Below are 17,608 nucleotides of genomic sequence, written 5' to 3'. Positions count from 1 at the left end.
AGGACCGACTACTACATACAGACTGCACACTACTAGTCATGTCTGCAGGGGACCGACTACTACATACAGGCTGCACACTACTAGTCATGTCTGCAGAGGACCGACTACTACATACAGGCTGCACACTACTAGTCATGTCTGCAGAGGTCTGACTACTACATACAGGCTGCACACTACTAGTCATTTCTGCAGAGGTCTGACTACTACATACAGGCTGCACACTACTAGTCATGTCTGCAGAGGACCGACTACTACATACAGGCTGCACACTACTAGTCATGTCTGCAGAGGAGCGACTACTACATACAGGCTGCACACTACTAGTCATGTCTGCAGAGGACTGACTACTACATACAGGCTGCACACTACTAGTCATGTCTGCAGAGGTCTGACTACTACATACAGGCTGCACACTACTAGTCATGTCTGCAGAGGTCTGACTACTACATACAGGCTGCACACTACTAGTCATGTCTGCAGGGGACCGACTACTACATACAGGCTGCACACTACTAGTCATGTCTGCAGAGGACCGACTACTACATACAGGCTGCACACTACTAGTCATGTCTGCAGAGGACCGACTACTACATACAGGCTGCACACTACTAGTCATGTCTGCAGAGGTCTGACTACTACATACAGACTGCACACTACTAGTCATGTCTGCAGAGGACCAACTACTACATACAGGCTGCACACTACTAGTCATGTCTGCAGAGGACCGACTACTACATACAGGCTGCACACTACTAGTCATGTCTGCAGAGGACCGACTACTACATACAGACTGCACACTACTAGTCATGTCTGCAGAGGACCGACTACTACATACAGGCTGCACACTACTAGTCATTTCTGCAGAGGACCGACTACTACATACAGGCTGCACACTACTAGTCATGTCTGCAGGGGTCTGACTACTACATACAGGCTGCACACTACTAGTCATTTCTGCAGAGGACCGACTACTACATACAGGCTGCACACTACTAGTCATGTCTGCAGGGGTCTGACTACTACATACAGGCTGCACACTACTAGTCATTTCTGCAGAGGTCTGACTACTACATACAGGCTGCACACTACTAGTCATTTCTGCAGAGGTCTGACTACTACATACAGGCTGCACACTACTAGTCATGTCTGCAGAGGACCGACTACTACATACAGGCTGCACACTACTAGTCATGTCTGCAGAGGACCGACTACTACATACAGACTGCACACTACTAGTCATGTCTGCAGGGGACCGACTACTACATACAGACTGCACACTACTAGTCATGTCTGCTGGGGACCGACTACTACATACAGGCTGCACACTACTAGCCATGTCTGCAGAGGTCTGACTACTACATACAGGCTGCACACTACTAGTCATGTCTGCAGAGGACCGACTACTACATACAGGCTGCACACTACTAGTCATGTCTGCAGAGGTCTGACTACTACATACAGGCTGCACACTACTAGTCATGTCTGCAGAGGTCTGACTACTACATACAGGCTGCACACTACTAGTCATGTCTGCAGAGGACTGACTACTACATACAGGCTGCACACTACTAGTCATGTCTGCAGAGGACCGACTACTACATACAGGCTGCACACTACTAGTCATGTCTGCAGAGGTCTGACTACTACATACAGGCTGCACACTACTAGTCATTTCTGCAGAGGTCTGACTACTACATACAGGCTGCACACTACTAGTCATTTCTGCAGAGGTCTGACTACTACATACAGGCTGCACACTACTAGTCATGTCTGCAGAGGACCGACTACTACATACAGGCTGCACACTACTAGTCATGTCTGCAGAGGAGCGACTACTACATACAGGCTGCACACTACTAGTCATGTCTGCAGAGGACTGACTACTACATACAGGCTGCACACTACTAGTCATGTCTGCAGAGGTCTGACTACTACATACAGGCTGCACACTACTAGTCATGTCTGCAGAGGTCTGACTACTACATACAGGCTGCACACTACTAGTCATGTCTGCAGGGGACCGACTACTACATACAGGCTGCACACTACTAGTCATGTCTGCAGAGGACCGACTACTACATACAGGCTGCACACTACTAGTCATGTCTGCAGAGGACCGACTACTACATACAGGCTGCACACTACTAGTCATGTCTGCAGAGGTCTGACTACTACATACAGACTGCACACTACTAGTCATGTCTGCAGAGGACCAACTACTACATACAGGCTGCACACTACTAGTCATGTCTGCAGAGGACCGACTACTACATACAGGCTGCACACTACTAGTCATGTCTGCAGAGGACCGACTACTACATACAGACTGCACACTACTAGTCATGTCTGCAGAGGACCGACTACTACATACAGGCTGCACACTACTAGTCATTTCTGCAGAGGACCGACTACTACATACAGGCTGCACACTACTAGTCATGTCTGCAGGGGTCTGACTACTACATACAGACTGCACACTACTAGTCATGTCTGCAGGGGTCTGACTACTACATACAGGCTGCACACTACTAGTCATGTCTGCAGAGTACCGACTACTACATACAGGCTGCACACTACTAGTCATGTCTGCAGAGGTCTGACTACTACATACAGGCTGCACACTACTAGTCATGTCTGCAGGGGTCTGACTACTACATACAGGCTGCACACTACTAGTCATGTCTGCAGGGGTCTGACTACTACATACAGGCTGCACACTACTAGTCATGTCTGCAGAGGACCGACTACTACATACAGGCTGCACACTACTAGTCATTTCTGCAGGGGACCGACTACTACATACAGGCTGCACACTACTAGTCATGTCTGCAGGGGTCTGACTACTACATACAGACTGCACACTACTAGTCATGTCTGCAGGGGTCTGACTACTACATACAGGCTGCACACTACTAGTCATGTCTGCAGGGGACCGACTACTACATACAGGCTGCACACTACTAGTCATGTCTGCAGAGGTCTGACTACTACATACAGGCTGCACACTACTAGTCATGTCTGCAGAGGACCGACTACTACATACAGGCTGCACACTACTAGTCATGTCTGCAGGGGTCTGACTACTACATACAGGCTGCACACTACTAGTCATGTCTGCAGAGGTCTGACTACTACATACAGGCTGCACACTACTAGTCATGTCTGCAGAGGACCGACTACTACATACAGGCTGCACACTACTAGTCATGTCTGCAGAGGACCGACTACTACATACAGGCTGCACACTACTAGTCATGTCTGCAGAGGACCGACTACTACATACAGGCTGCACACTACTAGTCATGTCTGCAGAGGACTGACTACTACATACAGGCTGCACACTACTAGTCATGTCTGCAGAGGTCTGACTACTACATACAGGCTGCACACTACTAGTCATGTCTACAGAGGACTGACTACTACATACAGGCTGCACACTACTAGTCATGTCTGCAGAGGTCTGACTACTACATACAGGCTGCACACTACTAGTCATGTCTGCAGGGGTCTGACTACTACATACAGGCTGCACACTACTAGTCATGTCTGCAGAGGTCTGACTACTACATACAGGCTGCACACTACTAGTCATGTCTGCAGAGGTCTGACTACTACATACAGGCTGCACACTACTAGTCATGTCTGCAGGGGGCTGACTACTACATACAGACTGCACACTACTAGTCATGTCTGCAGAGGTCTGACTACTACATACAGGCTGCACACTACTAGTCATTTCTGCAGAGGTCTGACTACTACATACAGGCTGCACACTACTAGTCATGTCTGCAGAGGTCTGACTACTACATACAGGCTGCACACTACTAGTCATGTCTGCAGGGGACTGACTACTACACACAGGCTGCACACTACTAGTCATGTCTGCAGAGGTCTGACTACTACATACAGGCTGCACACTACTAGTCATGTCTGCAGGGGTCTGACTACTACATACAGGCTGCACACTACTAGTCATTTCTGCAGAGGTCTGACTACTACATACAGGCTGCACACTACTAGTCATGTCTGCAGAGGTCTGACTACTACATACAGGCTGCACACTACTAGTCATTTCTGCAGAGGTCTGACTACTACATACAGGCTGCACACTACTAGTCATTTCTGCAGAGGTCTGACTACTACATACAGGCTGCACACTACTAGTCATGTCTGCAGAGGACCGACTACTACATACAGGCTGCACACTACTAGTCATGTCTGCAGAGGACCGACTACTACATACAGACTGCACACTACTAGTCATGTCTGCAGGGGACCGACTACTACATACAGGCTGCACACTACTAGTCATGTCTGCAGAGGACCGACTACTACATACAGGCTGCACACTACTAGTCATGTCTGCAGAGGTCTGACTACTACATACAGGCTGCACACTACTAGTCATGTCTGCAGGGGACCGACTACTACATACAGGCTGCACACTACTAGTCATGTCTGCAGAGGACCGACTACTACATACAGGCTGCACACTACTAGTCATGTCTGCAGAGGACCGACTACTACATACAGACTGCACACTACTAGTCATGTCTGCAGAGGACCGACTACTACATACAGACTGCACACTACTAGTCATGTCTGCAGGGGACCGACTACTACATACAGGCTGCACACTACTAGTCATGTCTGCAGAGGACCGACTACTACATACAGGCTGCACACTACTAGTCATGTCTGCAGAGGACCGACTACTACATACAGGCTGCACACTACTAGTCATGTCTGCAGAGGTCTGACTACTACATACAGACTGCACACTACTAGTCATGTCTGCAGAGGACCAACTACTACATACAGGCTGCACACTACTAGTCATGTCTGCAGAGGACCGACTACTACATACAGGCTGCACACTACTAGTCATGTCTGCAGAGGACCGACTACTACATACAGGCTGCACACTACTAGTCATGTCTGCAGAGGACCGACTACTATATACAGACTGCACACTACTAGTCATGTCTGCAGAGGACCGACTACTACATACAGGCTGCACACTACTAGTCATTTCTGCAGAGGACCGACTACTACATACAGGCTGCACACTACTAGTCATGTCTGCAGGGGACCGACTACTACATACAGGCTGCACACTACTAGTCATGTCTGCAGAGGACTGACTACTACATACAGGCTGCACACTACTAGTCATGTCTGCAGAGGTCTGACTACTACATACAGGCTGCACACTACTAGTCATGTCTGCAGGGGTCTGACTACTACATACAGACTGCACACTACTAGTCATGTCTGCAGGGGTCTGACTACTACATACAGGCTGCACACTACTAGTCATGTCTGCAGAGTACCGACTACTACATACAGGCTGCACACTACTAGTCATGTCTGCAGAGGTCTGACTACTACATACAGGCTGCACACTACTAGTCATGTCTGCAGGGGTCTGACTACTACATACAGACTGCACACTACTAGTCATGTCTGCAGGGGTCTGACTACTACATACAGGCTGCACACTACTAGTCATGTCTGCAGGGGACCGACTACTACATACAGGCTGCACACTACTAGTCATGTCTACAGAGGACTGACTACTACATACAGGCTGCACACTACTAGTCATGTCTGCAGAGGTCTGACTACTACATACAGGCTGCACACTACTAGTCATGTCTGCAGGGGTCTGACTACTACATACAGGCTGCACACTACTAGTCATGTCTGCAGAGGTCTGACTACTACATACAGGCTGCACACTACTAGTCATGTCTGCAGAGGTCTGACTACTACATACAGGCTGCACACTACTAGTCATTTCTGCAGAGGTCTGACTACTACATACAGGCTGCACACTACTAGTCATTTCTGCAGAGGTCTGACTACTACATACAGGCTGCACACTACTAGTCATGTCTGCAGAGGTCTGACTACTACATACAGGCTGCACACTACTAGTCATGTCTGCAGAGGTCTGACTACTACATACAGGCTGCACACTACTAGTCATTTCTGCAGAGGTCTGACTACTACATACAGGCTGCACACTACTAGTCATTTCTGCAGAGGTCTGACTACTACATACAGGCTGCACACTACTAGTCATTTCTGCAGAGGTCTGACTACTACATACAGGCTGCACACTACTAGTCATGTCTGCAGAGGACCGACTACTACATACAGGCTGCACACTACTAGTCATGTCTGCAGAGGACCGACTACTACATACAGACTGCACACTACTAGTCATGTCTGCAGGGGACCGACTACTACATACAGGCTGCACACTACTAGTCATGTCTGCAGAGGACCGACTACTACATACAGGCTGCACACTACTAGTCATGTCTGCAGAGGACCGACTACTACATACAGGCTGCACACTACTAGTCATGTCTGCAGAGGTCTGACTACTACATACAGGCTGCACACTACTAGTCATGTCTGCAGAGGACTGACTACTACATACAGGCTGCACACTACTAGTCATGTCTGCAGAGGACCGACTACTACATACAGGCTGCACACTACTAGTCATGTCTGCAGAGGTCTGACTACTACATACAGGCTGCACACTACTAGTCATGTCTGCAGAGGTCTGACTACTACATACAGGCTGCACACTACTAGTCATGTCTGCAGAGGACCGACTACTACATACAGGCTGCACACTACTAGTCATGTCTACAGAGGACCGACTACTACATACAGGCTGCACACTACTAGTCATGTCTGCAGGGGTCTGACTACTACATACAGGCTGCACACTACTAGTCATGTCTGCAGAGGTCTGACTACTACATACAGGCTGCACACTACTAGTCATGTCTGCAGAGGACTGACTACTACATACAGACTGCACACTACTAGTCATGTCTGCAGAGGACTGACTACTACATACAGGCTGCACACTACTAGTCATGTCTGCAGAGGACCGACTACTACATACAGGCTGCACACTACTAGTCATGTCTGCAGGGGTCTGACTACTACATACAGGCTGCACACTACTAGTCATGTCTGCAGAGGACTGACTACTACATACAGGCTGCACACTACTAGTCATGTCTGCAGAGGTCTGACTGCTACATACAGGCTGCACACTACTAGTCATGTCTGCAGGGGACTGACTACTACATACAGGCTGCACACTACTAGTCATGTCTGCAGAGGACTGACTACTACATACAGGCTGCACACTACTAGTCATGTCTGCAGAGGTCTGACTGCTACATACAGGCTGCACACTACTAGTCATGTCTGCAGAGGACCAACTACTACATACAGGCTGCACACTACTAGTCATGTCTGCAGAGGACCGACTACTACATACAGGCTGCACACTACTAGTCATGTCTGCAGAGGTCTGACTACTACATACAGGCTGCACACTACTAGTCATGTCAGCAGGGGACCGACTACTACATACAGGCTGCACACTACTAGTCATGTCAGCAGGGGACCGACTACTACATACAGGCTGCACAGTACTAGTCATGTCTGCAGGGGACTGACTACTACATACAGGCTGCACACTACTAGTCATGTCTGCAGAGGACCGACTACTACATACAGGCTGCACACTACTAGTCATGTCTGCAGGGGTCTGACTACTACATACAGGCTGCACACTACTAGTCATGTCTGCAGGGGACTGACTACTACATACAGGCTGCACACTACTAGTCATGTCTGCAGAGGACCGACTACTACATACAGGCTGCACACTACTAGTCATGTCTGCAGAGGTCTGACTACTACATACAGACTGCACACTACTAGTCATGTCTGCAGAGGACTGACTACTACATACAGGCTGCACACTACTAGTCATGTCTGCAGGGGACCGACTACTACATACAGGCTGCACACTACTAGTCATGTCTGCAGAGGACTGACTACTACATACAGGCTGCACACTACTAGTCATGTCTGCAGGGGTCTGACTACTACATACAGGCTGCACACTACTAGTCATGTCTGCAGAGGTCCGACTACTACATACAGACTGCACACTACTAGTCATGTCTGCAGGGGGCTGACTACTACATACAGGCTGCACACTACTAGTCATGTCTGCAGAGGTCTGACTACTACATACAGGCTGCACACTACTAGTCATGTCTGCAGAGGTCTGACTACTACATACAGGCTGCACACTACTAGTCATGTCTGCAGAGGACCGACTACTACATACAGGCTGCACACTACTAGTCATGTCTGCAGAGGACCGACTACTACATACAGGCTGCACACTACTAGTCATGTCTGCAGAGGACCGACTACTACATACAGGCTGCACACTACTAGTCATGTCTGCAGAGGACCGACTACTACATACAGGCTGCACACTACTAGTCATGTCAGCAGGGGACCGACTACTACATACAGGCTGCACACTACTAGTCATGTCTGCAGAGGACCGACTACTACATACAGGCTGCACACTACTAGTCATGTCTGCAGAGGTCTGACTACTACATACAGGCTGCACACTACTAGTCATGTCTGCAGGGGACTGACTACTACATACAGGCTGCACACTACTAGTCATGTCTGCAGAGGACTGACTACTACATACAGGCTGCACACTACTAGTCATGTCTGCAGGGGACCGACTACTACATACAGGCTGCACACTACTAGTCATGTCTGCAGAGGACTGACTACTACATACAGGCTGCACACTACTAGTCATGTCTGCAGAGGTCTGACTACTACATACAGGCTGCACACTACTAGTCATGTCTGCAGAGGTCTGACTACTACATACAGGCTGCACACTACTAGTCATGTCTGCAGAGGACTGACTACTACATACAGGCTGCACACTACTAGTCATGTCTGCAGAGGACCGACTACTACATACAGGCTGCACACTACTAGTCATGTCTGCAGGGGACCGACTACTACATACAGGCTGCACACTACTAGTCATGTCTGCAGAGGACCGACTACTACATACAGACTGCACACTACTAGTCATGTCTGCAGGGGTCTGACTACTACATACAGGCTGCACACTACTAGTCATGTCTGCAGAGGACTGACTACTACATACAGACTGCACACTACTAGTCATGTCTGCAGGGGTCTGACTACTACATACAGGCTGCACACTACTAGTCATTTCTGCAGAGGACCGACTACTACATACAGGCTGCACACTACTAGTCATGTCTGCAGAGGTCTGACTACTACATACAGGCTGCACACTACTAGTCATGTCTGCAGAGGTCTGACTACTACATACAGGCTGCACACTACTAGTCATGTCTGCAGAGGACTGACTACTACATACAGGCTGCACACTACTAGTCATGTCTGCAGGGGTCTGACTACTACATACAGGCTGCACACTACTAGTCATGTCTGCAGAGGACTGACTACTACATACAGACTGCACACTACTAGTCATGTCTGCAGAGGTCTGACTACTACATACAGGCTGCACACTACTAGTCATGTCTGCAGGGGACCAACTACTACATACAGGCTGCACACTACTAGTCATGTCTGCAGAGGACCGACTACTACATACAGGCTGCACACTACTAGTCATGTCTGCAGAGGTCTGACTACTACATACAGGCTGCACACTACTAGTCATGTCTGCAGAGGACCGACTACTACATACAGGCTGCACACTACTAGTCATGTCTGCAGAGGACCAACTACTACATACAGGCTGCACACTACTAGTCATGTCTGCAGGGGTCTGACTACTACATACAGGCTGCACACTACTAGTCATGTCTGCAGAGGACCGACTACTACATACAGGCTGCACACTACTAGTCATGTCTGCAGAGGTCTGACTACTACATACAGGCTGCACACTACTAGTCATGTCTGCAGAGGACCGACTACTACATACAGGCTGCACACTACTAGTCATGTCAGCAGGGGACCGACTACTACATACAGGCTGCACACTACTAGTCATGTCAGCAGGGGTCTGACTACTACATACAGGCTGCACACTACTAGTCATGTCTGCAGAGGACTGACTACTACATACAGGCTGCACACTACTAGTCATGTCTGCAGAGGACTGACTACTACATACAGGCTGCACACTACTAGTCATGTCTGCAGAGGTCTGACTACTACATACAGGCTGCACACTACTAGTCATGTCTGCAGAGGACTGACTACTACATACAGGCTGCACACTACTAGTCATGTCTGCAGAGGTCTGACTACTACATACAGGCTGCACACTACTAGTCATGTCTGCAGAGGACCGACTACTACATACAGGCTGCACACTACTAGTCATGTCTGCAGAGGACTGACTACTACATACAGGCTGCACACTACTAGTCATGTCTGCAGAGGTCTGACTACTACATACAGGCTGCACACTACTAGTCATGTCTGCAGAGGACCGACTACTACATACAGGCTGCACACTACTAGTCATGTCTGCAGAGGACCGACTACTACATACAGGCTGCACACTACTAGTCATGTCTGCAGGGGACTGACTACTACATACAGGCTGCACACTACTAGTCATGTCTGCAGAGGACCGACTACTACATACAGGCTGCACACTACTAGTCATGTCTGCAGAGGAGCGACTACTACATACAGACTGCACACTACTAGTCATGTCTGCAGGGGTCTGACTACTACATACAGGCTGCACACTACTAGTCATGTCTGCAGAGGAGCGACTACTACATACAGGCTGCACACTACTAGTCATGTCTGCAGAGGACCGACTACTACATACAGGCTGCACACTACTAGTCATGTCTGCAGAGGAGCGACTACTACATACAGGCTGCACACTACTAGTCATGTCTGCAGAGGACCGACTACTACATACAGGCTGCACACTACTAGTCATGTCTGCAGGGGACCGACTACTACATACAGGCTGCACACTACTAGTCATGTCTACAGAGGACTGACTACTACATACAGGCTGCACACTACTAGTCATGTCTGCAGAGTACCGACTACTACATACAGGCTGCACACTACTAGTCATGTCTGCAGAGGACTGACTACTACATACAGGCTGCACACTACTAGTCATGTCTGCAGAGGAGCGACTACTACATACAGGCTGCACACTACTAGTCATGTCTGCAGGGGTCTGACTACTACATACAGGCTGCACACTACTAGTCATGTCTGCAGAGGACTGACTACTACATACAGGCTGCACACTACTAGTCATGTCTGCAGGGGACTGACTACTACATACAGGCTGCACACTACTAGTCATGTCTGCAGGGGACCGACTACTACATACAGGCTGCACACTACTAGTCATGTCTGCAGGGGTCTGACTACTACATACAGGCTGCACACTACTAGTCATGTCTGCAGAGGACTGACTACTACATACAGGCTGCACACTACTAGTCATGTCTGCAGAGGACCGACTACTACATACAGGCTGCACACTACTAGTCATGTCTGCAGAGGACTGACTACTACATACAGGCTGCACACTACTAGTCATGTCTGCAGGGGGCTGACTACTACATACAGGCTGCACACTACTAGTCATGTCTGCAGAGGACTGACTGCTACATACAGGCTGCACACTACTAGTCATGTCTGCAGAGGACCGACTACTACATACAGGCTGCACACTACTAGTCATGTCTGCAGGGGTCTGACTACTACATACAGGCTGCACACTACTAGTCATGTCTGCAGAGGACCGACTACTACATACAGGCTGCACACTACTAGTCATGTCTGCAGAGGACTGACTACTACATACAGACTGCACACTACTAGTCATGTCTGCAGAGGTCTGACTACTACATACAGGCTGCACACTACTAGTCATGTCTGCAGAGGACCGACTACTACATACAGGCTGCACACTACTAGTCATGTCTACAGAGGACCGACTACTACATACAGGCTGCACACTACTAGTCATTTCTGCAGAGGACCGACTACTACATACAGGCTGCACACTACTAGTCATGTCTGCAGAGGACTGACTACTACATACAGGCTGCACACTACTAGTCATGTCTGCAGAGGTCTGACTACTACATACAGGCTGCACACTACTAGTCATGTCTGCAGAGGACTGACTACTACATACAGGCTGCACACTACTAGTCATGTCTGCAGAGGACCGACTACTACATACAGGCTGCACACTACTAGTCATGTCTGCAGAGGAGCGACTACTACATACAGGCTGCACACTACTAGTCATGTCTGCAGAGGACCGACTACTACATACAGGCTGCACACTACTAGTCATGTCTACAGAGGACCGACTACTACATACAGGCTGCACACTACTAGTCATTTCTGCAGAGGACCGACTACTACATACAGGCTGCACACTACTAGTCATGTCTGCAGAGGAGCGACTACTACATACAGGCTGCACACTACTAGTCATGTCTGCAGAGGACCGACTACTACATACAGGCTGCACACTACTAGTCATGTCTGCAGAGGACCAACTACTACATACAGGCTGCACACTACTAGTCATGTCTGCAGGGTCTGACTACTACATACAGGCTGCACACTACTAGTCATGTCTGCAGAGGTCTGACTACTACATACAGACTGCACACTACTAGTCATGTCTGCAGAGGACTGACTACTACATACAGACTGCACACTACTAGTCATGTCTGCAGAGGACTGACTACTACATACAGACTGCACACTACTAGTCATGTCTGCAGAGGTCTGACTACTACATACAGGCTGCACACTACTAGTCATGTCTGCAGAGGTCTGACTACTACATACAGACTGCACACTACTAGTCATGTCTGCAGGGGGCTGACTACTACATACAGGCTGCACACTACTAGTCATGTCTGCAGAGGACCGACTACTACATACAGGCTGCACACTACTAGTCATGTCTGCAGAGGTCTGACTACTACATACAGGCTGCACACTACTAGTCATGTCTGCAGGGGGCTGACTACTACATACAGGCTGCACACTACTAGTCATGTCTGCAGGGGACCGACTACTACATACAGGCTGCACACTACTAGTCATGTCTGCAGAGGACCGACTACTACATACAGGCTGCACACTACTAGTCATGTCTGCAGAGGTCTGACTACTACATACAGGCTGCACACTACTAGTCATGTCTGCAGAGGACCGACTACTACATACAGGCTGCACACTACTAGTCATGTCTGCAGAGGACCGACTACTACATACAGGCTGCACACTACTAGTCATGTCTGCAGAGGTCTGACTACTACATACAGGCTGCACACTACTAGTCATGTCTGCAGAGGTCTGACTACTACATACAGGCTGCACACTACTAGTCATGTCTGCAGAGGAGCGACTACTACATACAGGCTGCACACTACTAGTCATGTCTGCAGGGGTCTGACTACTACATACAGGCTGCACACTACTAGTCATGTCTGCAGAGGACCGACTACTACATACAGGCTGCACACTACTAGTCATGTCTGCAGAGGACCGACTACTACATACAGGCTGCACACTACTAGTCATGTCTGCAGAGGACTGACTACTACATACAGGCTGCACACTACTAGTCATGTCTGCAGGGGTCTGACTACTACATACAGGCTGCACACTACTAGTCATGTCTGCAGAGGACCGACTACTACATACAGGCTGCACACTACTAGTCATGTCTGCAGAGGACTGACTACTACATACAGGCTGCACACTACTAGTCATGTCTGCAGGGGTCTGACTACTACATACAGGCTGCACACTACTAGTCATGTCTGCAGAGGACTGACTACTACATACAGGCTGCACACTACTAGTCATGTCTGCAGAGGTCTGACTACTACATACAGACTGCACACTACTAGTCATGTCTGCAGGGGACCGACTACTACATACAGGCTGCACACTACTAGTCATGTCTGCAGGGGTCTGACTACTACATACAGGCTGCACACTACTAGTCATGTCTGCAGAGGTCTGACTACTACATACAGGCTGCACACTACTAGTCATGTCTGCAGAGGACCGACTACTACATACAGGCTGCACACTACTAGTCATGTCTGCAGAGGACTGACTACTACATACAGGCTGCACACTACTAGTCATGTCTGCAGGGGACTGACTACTACATACAGGCTGCACACTACTAGTCATGTCTGCAGAGGACCGACTACTACATACAGACTGCACACTACTAGTCATGTCTGCAGGGGACTGACTACTACATACAGGCTGCACACTACTAGTCATGTCTGCTGGGGACCGACTACTACATACAGACTGCACACTACTAGTCATGTCTGCAGAGGACCGACTACTACATACAGACTGCACACTACTAGTCATGTCTGCAGGGACCGACTACTACATACAGACTGCACACTACTAGTCATGTCTGCAGAGGACCGACTACTACATACAGGCTGCACACTACTAGTCATGTCTGCAGAGGACCAACTACTACATACAGGCTGCACACTACTAGTCATGTCTGCAGGGGACCGACTACTACATACAGGCTGCACACTACTAGTCATGTCTGCAGAGGACCGACTACTACATACAGGCTGCACACTACTAGTCATGTCTGCAGAGGTCTGACTACTACATACAGGCTGCACACTACTAGTCATGTCTGCAGGGGTCTGACTACTACATACAGGCTGCACACTACTAGTCATGTCTGCAGAGGTCTGACTACTACATACAGGCTGCACACTACTAGTCATGTCTGCAGGGGTCTGACTACTACATACAGGCTGCACACTACTAGTCATGTCTGCAGAGGACTGACTACTACATATAGGCTGCACACTACTAGTCATGTCTGCAGAGGTCTGACTACTACATACAGGCTGCACACTACTAGTCATGTCTGCAGAGGACCAACTACTACATACAGGCTGCACACTACTAGTCATGTCTGCAGAGGTCTGACTACTACATACAGGCTGCACACTACTAGTCATGTCTGCAGGGGTCTGACTACTACATACAGGCTGCACACTACTAGTCATGTCTGCAGAGGTCTGACTACTACATACAGGCTGCACACTACTAGTCATGTCTGCAGAGGACCGACTACTACATACAGGCTGCACACTACTAGTCATGTCTGCAGAGGACTGACTACTACATACAGGCTGCACACTACTAGTCATGTCTGCAGGGGTCTGACTACTACATACAGGCTGCACACTACTAGTCATGTCTGCAGAGGACCGACTACTACATACAGGCTGCACACTACTAGTCATGTCTACAGAGGACCGACTACTACATACAGGCTGCACACTACTAGTCATGTCTGCAGGGGTCTGACTACTACATACAGGCTGCACACTACTAGTCATGTCTGCAGAGGACCGACTACTACATACAGGCTGCACACTACTAGTCATGTCTGCAGAGGTCTGACTACTACATACAGGCTGCACACTACTAGTCATTTCTGCAGAGGACTGACTACTACATACAGGCTGCACACCACTAGTCATGTCTGCAGAGGACTGACTACTACATACAGGCTGCACACTACTAGTCATGTCTGCAGAGGACCGACTACTACATACAGGCTGCACACTACTAGTCATGTCTGCAGGGGTCAGACTACTACATACAGGCTGCACACTACTAGTCATGTCTGCAGAGGTCTGACTACTACATACAGGCTGCACACTACTAGTCATGTCTACAGAGGACCGACTACTACATACAGGCTGCACACTACTAGTCATGTCTGCAGAGGACCGACTACTACATACAGGCTGCACACTACTAGTCATGTCTGCAGAGGACTGACTACTACATACAGGCTGCACACTACTAGTCATGTCTGCAGGGTCTGACTACTACATACAGGCTGCACACTACTAGTCATGTCTGCAGAGGACCGACTACTACATACAGGCTGCACACTACTAGTCATGTCTGCAGAGGACGGACTACTACATACAGGCTGCACACTACTAGTCATGTCTGCAGAGGACCGACTACTACATACAGGCTGCACACTACTAGTCATGTCTGCAGAGGACCGACTACTACATACAGGCTGCACACTACTAGTCATGTCTACAGAGGACCGACTACTACATACAGGCTGCACACTACTAGTCATTTCTGCAGAGGACCGACTACTACATACAGGCTGCACACTACTAGTCATGTCTGCAGAGGACCGACTACTACATACAGGCTGCACACTACTAGTCATGTCTGCAGAGGACCGACTACTACATACAGGCTGCACACTACTAGTCATGTCTGCAGGGGTCTGACTACTACATACAGGCTGCACACTACTAGTCATGTCTGCAGAGGACCGACTACTACATACAGGCTGCACACTACTAGTCATGTCTGCAGAGGACCGACTACTACATACAGGCTGCACACTACTAGTCATGTCTGCAGAGGTCTGACTACTACATACAGGCTGCACACTACTAGTCATGTCTGCAGAGGTCTGACTACTACATACAGGCTGCACACTACTAGTCATGTCTGCAGAGGAGCGACTACTACATACAGGCTGCACACTACTAGTCATGTCTGCAGGGGTCTGACTACTACATACAGGCTGCACACTACTAGTCATGTCTGCAGAGGACTGACTACTACATACAGGCTGCACACTACTAGTCATGTCTGCAGAGGAGCGACTACTACATACAGGCTGCACACTACTAGTCATGTCTGCAGAGGTCTGACTACTACATACAGGCTGCACACTACTAGTCATGTCTGCAGAGGTCTGACTACTACATACAGGCTGCACACTACTAGTCATGTCTGCAGAGGACCGACTACTACATACAGGCTGCACACTACTAGTCATGTCTGCAGAGGACTGACTACTACATACAGACTGCACACTACTAGTCATGTCTGCAGAGGACCGACTACTACATACAGGCTGCACACTACTAGTCATGTCTGCAGAGGACCGACTACTACATACAGGCTGCACACTACTAGTCATGTCTGCAGGGGACTGACTACTACATACAGGCTGCACACTACTAGTCATGTCTGCAGAGGACCGACTACTACATACAGGCTGCACACTACTAGTCATGTCTGCAGAGGTCTGACTACTACATACAGGCTGCACACTACTAGTCATGTCTGCAGAGGAGCGACTACTACATACAGGCTGCACACTACTAGTCATGTCTGCAGAGGACCGACTACTACATACAGGCTGCACACTACTAGTCATGTCTGCAGGGGACTGACTACTACATACAGGCTGCACACTACTAGTCATGTCTGCAGAGGACTGACTACTACATACAGGCTGCACACTACTAGTCATGTCTGCAGGGGTCTGACTACTACATACAGGCTGCACACTACTAGTCATGTCTGCAGAGGACTGACTACTACATACAGGCTGCACACTACTAGTCATGTCTGCAGAGGACCGACTACTACATACAGGCTGCACACTACTAGTCATGTCTGCAGAGGACCGACTACTACATACAGGCTGCACACTACTAGTCATGTCTGCAGAGGAGCGACTACTACATACAGACTGCACACTACTAGTCATGTCTGCAGGGGTCTGACTACTACATACAGGCTGCACACTACTAGTCATGTCTGCAGGGGTCTGACTACTACATACAGGCTGCACACTACTAGTCATGTC

At 49.0% G+C, this 17,608-nt stretch overlaps 1 protein-coding gene across 1 annotated transcript in view; it reads right to left on the bottom strand.

Moving 5' to 3' along the window:
- OTOG (otogelin) overlaps nt 1-17,608 on the bottom strand; it is a 276,916-nt gene that overhangs the window by 63,789 nt on the left and 195,519 nt on the right. The window lies entirely within an intron of this gene.

The sequence above is a fragment of the Eleutherodactylus coqui genome, chromosome 11, assembly GCF_035609145.1.
Source record: "Eleutherodactylus coqui strain aEleCoq1 chromosome 11, aEleCoq1.hap1, whole genome shotgun sequence".
NCBI lineage: Eukaryota > Metazoa > Chordata > Amphibia > Anura > Eleutherodactylidae > Eleutherodactylus > Eleutherodactylus coqui.
Note: the sequence above shows the minus strand (reverse complement) of the source record. Positions and strands in the feature narration are given on the sequence as shown.